The following is an 8,594-nucleotide window of genomic DNA, read 5'->3' as shown; positions in this document are numbered from 1 at the left end:
TATTCGGGATTTTTTTAAATCCCAATTTACTCAGAAGATTAAGAAAAGACAACATTTACTTGTTCCTATTATACTTTTGCCTATAGGAGAATGCCTTTTGGTCTTTTTAATGCCCAACTACTTTTCAAATATGTATGATGGCCATTTTTTTCTAATTTTATTGAAAATATTATGAAGGTTTTTATGGATGATTTCTCTGTTTATAGAGCCACTTTTGCTGAGTGTTTAGCTAACATATCTAAAATGCTACAAAGATGTGAGGAGTCAAACCTAGTTCTTAATTGAGAAAAATGCCATTTCATGATAAGAGAGGGTATAGTTCTTGGTCACCTTGTGTCAGAAAGAGGGATCAAAGTGGACAAGGCAAAGATTGAGATAATAAAGAAAAATGCCACCACCATTATTAGTTAAAGGAGTGTGAAGCTTTTTGGGATATATGGGATTCTACAAGAGATTTATTAAAGATTTCTCAAAAATAGCTAAACTGTTAACTAACTTGTTAAATCAAGATATTCCCTTTGACTTTGATGATAGCTGCCTTGATTCATTTTGCAGGATAAAGGAAGCCTTAATTTTTGCACTAATTATGTAAGCACTAGATTGAGAGCTGCCATTTGAGGTAATGTGCAATGCAAGTGACTATGCAATAAGAGCAATACTTGGGCAAAGAAAGGATAGAAAAGTTTATGCTATCTACTATATAAGCAAGACACTTGATGACGCATAGGTCAACTATGCAACCACAGAGAAAGAACTTCTAGCAGTAGTATTTACAATTGACAAGTTCGGATCCTATCTAGTTGGATCCAAAAGTCATTATACACACAGTTATCTTTGCTATCCAAGATCTCTTGAATAAAAAGAAAGCAAAACCAAAGTTGATCCAAAGGATTCTTCTTCTATAAGAATTAGATCTTGAAATTAAAGACAAAAAGGAGACAAAAAATGTGATAGCAGACCACCTCTTTAGACTCAAGTAGTAAGACATAGGGATTTCTATCGAAGAACTACCAATTGATGACTCCTTTCCAGACGAACATCTCCAAGTAATCTCTCAACCCCCATGGTATGCAGATATTGTTAATTATCTTGTGTGCAGAGTGTTATCACCAAATATATCCTACCAGCAGAAGAAGAAGTTTTTGCATGATATAAGGGACTATACTTGGAGGAACCCTTATTATACAAGAGATGTAATGATGGGATAATCAGAAGATGCATACCAGAGGGGGAAGTAGAAAGTGTGTTGCAGCATTTCCATTCATCACCTTATGGAGGACACCTTAGCACATCCAAGACAGTAGCAAAGTTATCACAAGTAGAGTTTTATTAGCCAAACTTATTTAAAGATGTAAGAAACTTAGCACTAATATGCAATCAGTGCCAAAGAGCAGAAAACGTTTCAAAAAAGAACGAAATGCCACTCCATGGAATACTTGAAGTTGAACAGTTTGATGTTTGGGATATAAACTTCATGGGTCCATTCCCATCCTTATTTGGCAATAAATATATCCTTATTGGTGTAGATTATGTATCAAAATAGGTAGAAGCAATAGCCTTACCAATAAATGATGCTAGGGTAATGATCAAGTTTCTTAAGAAATATATCTTTACAAGATGTGGCACACCAAGGGCAATCATTAGTGATGGGGAAAGTCACTTCTACAACAATCAGTTCGAAGCATTATTAAGGAAATATGGAGTGACTCACATAGTGGTAACACCATACCACCCTCAAACAAGTTGGAGATTTCAAACAAGGAATTGAAGAGAATCCTTGAGAAGACAATAAATCAATCAAGAACGGACTAGTTGAAGGAGTAGAAGCATGAAAAACATAAGTTTAGATCATTGAATTGAAAAATTTTTCACCTAGGGTCTCATGTATCATGCAAGATTTATTTTTATCTATTTGATTTCAATGATAAACAACATATTAAAACTCTTTTAATATATTTTTGGATCTACATTTGCCATTTAAGATTTTAAAATTAACAGATTAATTCATTAGAACCCTAGATTAGATCAAGAATAAGTGCACTAACCTTTTGATGCACTCTAGTGTGTTTGGCACCTTTGGGATGCGCCTAGGATACCAGATGTTGCCCCTCTAGCTTGTCCACATCAAGATCACCAACGGCAGCCCCTTGAATAGCTTCTAAAGATTTTCTAATCAATTAGAAAATTAGATTTTGCCTTTTAAGAGATTACAGATGTAAATAGGACACTAGAAACAATTTCTAGTATTTTTAATTCAAGATTGTTAGCAAATCTCTTTGAACTGATGAGAGATGAAGAAGATGAGAAGAAGAACACTCCAAGGGTGGCGGCACCAAGAGAATACAATAGTTTTCTTTTTTTGTTCTTTCATCCTTACACTTATATAGCTAGGTCACCACTTAAAACCCTTGCCACATGTCACCTTCTGATTGGCTCTAGGTTTAATTGACCCAATCACATTGTGCCAAGTGTCAAACCTATATTTAATCTTGACTTTGATCATCTTACATGATTAAAAGACATATGGCAAGCTTATGTGTAGTGCCATGTGTCACCATCTCATGGTGTCACATGTCACCCTGTGAAATGACCAAAATACCCCTATGTCTTAATTTTGAGTTCTCAACCCAAAATAATTATTTCTCTTCTTCTAATCAATTTATATCAAATATAAATTAATTAATTAATCTCTATTAATTAATTTCTCATTAATTAAATTCATATTTAAACACTTTAAATATAAATTTAACTTATACTATACATCCAATAACCTAGATTTGGTTTCAAGTCATGCTAGGGACTTTGCAATCTAATTGCAAATCAAACCTATTTAATTAATCAATTAAACTCTTTAATTAATTAATTAAATCATATTTAATTTGGTGGTTACTTGTGTATGTGTGTGACTTACTAGGCTTATCACTAATTGGCAATGAGACATGATATTAATTCTTAATATCATCAGAACTCTTTCTTACCATAAATGATTTCTCTAAATCATTTTATGCAGCTCATAGACTATGGTTAATACCTAGCATAGCATGCCATAGCCACCCAATCAGTAATAAGGTTTACCTTAAATGAACCTATAATAATATGTTACCATACACTAGAATCTCTCTGTTACAAAATCCCAATTCAAGCTGGAGTCATGGTTTATGTCAAATCCCATTTGCTATGAATATTATGTTCTCTTTTAATTTCAGTTCTTGATTAAAAAGATTTTCTCATTAGAAACTCTTTTCTGATTAAATCTATCTGTCCTGGCCAGGAACTTGAAACATCAAGAACAATTAAATAAATATAGGATTTTATCCCTATTTACTTAGGGTAACAGATTCCATCTTGATCAACACTTACCTCCATATATAACTAGTAGGAGCCAACACATACCCATATACCCATACACAGTACAAGTATGAAAGCAATATTAAACTCAAACTACCTATATACAAGATAACTATGCTATATCAGGTCTAAAGATTATATACACTGATTTGATTTATGACAATATATTGACAAGAGTAAACTCTATGTGCTTGTCATAAATGTCACTAGTTCAGCCTACTTGTCATGCATAAATGCCCATCATGTTTGTTATATGGCATGAGACTCACCATTCCATCTTATGTACATCTCATATAAATAACTTGGGAATAAACATGATTATAATCTTTCTGGATAAGTCATGTTCTTATTGTGAAGTATCCTCGATTGTGAACCAATTTATGATACTTTGTACTAGAAATACTGTCACTCATATTCTTAATAACTTAAGAATAGAATTTCTAACAAAATATCAATGGACCTTTTCTATTACACATAAATATATTAAGTAAACGGAAAAGTGAAAATGCCTTTTATTAATAAAATATGTACAAGATACATACTAAATGATATACTCTAGGGCATACTACTAACAATCTCCTACTAGCACTAGAGCCATTCATTACAGTACCTTAGACCTATCTTCTCAAGATGTCAGTCTAACTGTGTTTGTGACAAAGGCTTAGTGAATGGATCAGCTGGATTTTAGCTGATGCTATTTTCTGCATGGCTACATCGCCTTGCCCAACTATCTTTCTGATAATGTGGTAGCGCCTTTCTATGTGTTTGGATTTCTGGTGAGATCGGGATTTCTTATATCCAAACAGCTTCTTTTGCAGCATCTGATGCAGCAATATACTCAGCCTCCATAGTGGAATTTGCAGTCATACTTTGTTTGGAACTCTTCCAACTGTCTGCACCTCCATTACAAATGAACACATATCTAGATGTAGACTTTCTTTCATTGATATCTGATTGGAAATCAGAATCAGTATAACTATCCAATTGCAAGTCCCCACCTCCATAAATCAAGAATAAATCCTTAGTTCTTCTCAAGTACTTAAGGATATTCTTGATAGCTATCTAGTGTTCCAAACCTGGATTGGATTGATACCTGCTAGTCAAAATAATAGCATATATAATATCCAGGCTAGTATACAACATGGCATACATCAAACTTCCAATAGCCAAAGCATATGGAATTTTGGCCATTTTATCTCTTTCTTCAGGTGTCTTTGGAGACATCTCTTTAGAAAGGTGGATACCATGTCTCACTGGTAACAATCCTCTCTTGGAATCAAGCATGTTAAACCTCTTTAAAACCTTTTCCAAGTATAGACTTTGGGATAAACCAATTATTCTTTTCGCTCTATCTCTATAGATGTGATTCCCAAGAATATAGGTCGCTTCTCCTAAGTCTTTCATGGAGAATGTATTTGACAACCATACCTTTATAGTTGTCAACATACCTATGTCATTACCAATCAACAGAATATCATCCATATATAAGATAAGGAAGGTGATAGCACTATCACTAACCTTCTTATATAGACATGGCTCATCCTTATTTTTGATAAAACCAAATAACTTAATGGCTTCATCAAAGCGGACGTTCCAACTCCTCGAAGCTTGTTTCAACCCATAAATGGATCGCTTTAACTTGCATACCTTGGAACCATCTAGGGATTCAAAACCCCTAGGCTGTTCTATGAAAATGTTTTCTTTAATGTATCCACTGAGAAAAGCTGTTTTGACATCCATCTGCCAAATCTCATAATCATAGTATGCATCTATTGCTAATAGAATCCTAATTGATTTAAGCATGGCAACAGGCGAGAAAGTCTCCCCATAGTCGATTGCTTGCCTTTGATGAAACCCTTTCGCTACTAGCCTTGCTTTATAGGTCTCTACCTTTCCATCAGAACCAATTTTCTTCTTGAAAACCTATTTATTCCCTATAGGTACAATACCTTTAGGTGGGTCAACAAGATCACAAACTTGATTTTTATACATAGAATCAATCTTGAATTTCATAGCATCAATCCATTTTGAAGAGTCTATATCTGATATAGCTTCTTCATAGGTAAGTGGATCATCTCCATGATTAACTTCTTCATGAGTAGACAATTCTTATTCTTCTTCATGAAGGAAACCATATCTTACTAGTGGGTGAGATACCCTGGTTGTTCTATGAGGAACAGTTGTAGATATTTCATCAATAGGTGTAGGTTGACTAGATAGATCTATATCCATCTGATCTGTTGGTTGGTCAGAATTCTCCAAATCCAACTCTATTTGCCTTCCTTTACCTCCTTCTTGAACAAACTGTTATTCAAGAAGTGTGGCATCTCTACTTATCATAACTTTTTGTGATATAGGCAAATAAAAATAATATCCAAAACTATCTTTTGGATATCCAACAAATCGACCCTTTTCTGATCTAGTTTCCAATTTATCAGTATTCAGCTTTTTGATATAAGCTGGACAACCCCAAATCTTAATATGCTTAAGACTTGGTTTTCTTCTATGCCATATCTCATAAGTGTTGAAGATACTGATTTTGATGGAATCCTATTCAGAATATGCAAAGTGATTCTAATGCAAATCCTCAAAGGAGATTGGCATATTAATATAGCTCATCATCTGCGTACCATATCCAATAGGATCGATTTCTCCTTTCGGATACACCATTCGGTTGTGGTGTTCTGGAGAGTCGGTGAGAAACAATGCCGTGCTCTCTCAAGTATTCATCAAATTCGATTGCTCAAGTATTCACCTCTACGATATGATCGAAGAGCTTTAATACTTTTTCCTGTCTAATTTTCTACTTTAGATTTAAATTTTTTGAACTTTTCAAAGGATTCATGTTTGTATTTCATCAAATACAAATACCCAAACCTTGATTTATCACCAGTAAAGGTAATAAAGTAATGAAAACCACCTCTAGTCATTTCTTTAAATGGACCACACACATCACTACATATTAGCTCCAAAATATTTTGACTCTTAGCCCTTATCCAATAAAGGGTGATCTAGTCATTTGCCACTGAAGGCGGGATTCACGAGTTAGAGTAGGTTGAGAACCCAATGAGGATAGAATCCCCATTTTCTCGGTTTGTAATCCTATCTTACGCAACATGACCTAACCTTAAGTGCCAAATATATTTTGAACTTGAGTTGATTTTCACCATGGCATTGCATTCATTTAGATCACTTGTATTTATTTTGTGTTTGTCATTATTATCGAAATAATAAAGACCATCATTCATATAACCCGAACCAACATATTTATTTCTAAAATAAATATTACAAACATCATCTGTGAATTGAAATACATAGCCATTTCTAGTCAAACTAGATATAGAAATGATGTTCTTAAAGCATCAGGTACATATAAAATATTATCCAAATACAAAACATGTCTAGATATGTAAAAGATTTAGATCCTATGGCTAAAGCTTCAACACTTGAGCCATCGCCAATTAGTCTAACATCTCGAGGCATAGTGCTACTATTTGCTAGTTCTGCATATCATAAGAAATGTGAAGCGGCACGATATCTAAAACCCAATTGTAGATGAACTATGATTATCATCGAATCTAAATAACAAGATATGGACATACCTTCCGAAGGTGTATCCTTTTTATCCTTTAGAGAAGCAAGATATCCTGGGCAGTTCCTTTTCCAGTGCCCATCCTGCTGGCAGTGGAAACACTTTCCTTTGCCTCTATCAGCTTTAGTCTTCCCTTTCTGTTTAGCTATTTTCTTGGAAGGATCAGGAATCTGAGGTTTCTTTTTCTTATTGCCCTTCTTCTTATTGGACTTTTCAGCAGAAGAAGATACAATCAAAGCTACCTCTTTTCCTTTATTACTCGACATATTCTTTTGGGTAATAACCATCATGTTGAGTAAACCAGCCAAAGTGCATTCCTGTTTAGTCATATAAAAATTTGTCATAAAATTCCCAAATGACTCAGGTAGGGACTGAAGGATCAAATCCGTCTGCAGTTGGAAATCCATGTTAAAGTTAAGATGTTCCAGTTGCTCTATCAGCCAAATCATCTTATGGACATAATCCCCAACATTATGTCCCTCAGACATCCTCATGTGGAACAGCTGCTTAAATATCTCATACCTAGCATTCTTGCTGTACTCACCATACAACTCTTGTAGGTGAAGGAGGATCTCACTCGCACTCTACATGTTCTCATGCTGCTTCTGTAACTCATTATTCATAGAAGCAAGTATGTAACACTTAGCTCTCATATCATGCTCCTTCCACTTGTCCAAAGTTTCATGTTCCTCTCGTGTGGCCTCTGGAGGTAAGGGATTAGGAACTTGTGAGTCTAGAACATATCCTATATGTTCAAGGTTCAGGATAAGTTTCAAATTTTTTAGCCAATCAGATAGATTAGGTCCTGTTAATCTATTTCGATCAAGTATGCTTGCAAGGATATTGGATGGTGGTAGTTGTTCTGTGCTCATTTTTATCAGAAAATAACAAGATTAATCAGTAAATGTATCATGTATTTAACCAAAATGATTATGGTCTTTTAATCAAATTGGTCCTCCTACTAACTTAGCGAATCCTACACTTCCAAAGTAGAAAAAGAAAATCCTAGTTGGATGGATTTCTAGTGGGTGATTGAATTCTTATAATTCTATTGATCATCCTCAGGTACATCCATTATTGGAATTACAATAAACTATAAGTGAACAACTCCTTGTCTATCACATCTCATGTGAGGTTCAATCCTTTACCTAGCCCCTAATACTCAAAATCTCAGGTACATCCATTATTGACTTATCTTGCATTAGTTAAGTTGATCTCATTGAGCCAGTAATTATGCAAATAATTTTAATGTCCTCAGGTACATCCAATATTGGCCACCAAACCATTTACATATTTACAACATCTCATGCTTAATAATTATTCTTAAGAAAATCTCTTAAATTAATTGCATCTTATGCAAGTATTTAAAATTTCTTAAAATAATTGCCTTAATGGAGGGCCCATGTTATAATTACTTTAATTATACCATTTCCAACTTAATCATTTGTTTGGAAGATTTTGTGGTCGTCCTAATTACTATTAAGGTCTCACTTTGCACATTATCCAATTAGCATGCATATATCATATACTTGCATACATTCCCATACATCTCATGCATCCATGGATAATAAATATGGTATGATCATGGACTTTCTAAGGGATTCAATTCTGAGCCACCAAGAATTAAATCGGGGCATTCCTTGGTGCATTTCAT

This window comes from Hevea brasiliensis, chromosome 17, assembly GCF_030052815.1.
Source record: "Hevea brasiliensis isolate MT/VB/25A 57/8 chromosome 17, ASM3005281v1, whole genome shotgun sequence".
Taxonomy (NCBI): domain Eukaryota; kingdom Viridiplantae; phylum Streptophyta; class Magnoliopsida; order Malpighiales; family Euphorbiaceae; genus Hevea; species Hevea brasiliensis.
The sequence above is the reverse complement of the archived record's forward strand: the minus strand, read 5'-3'. Positions refer to the sequence as shown.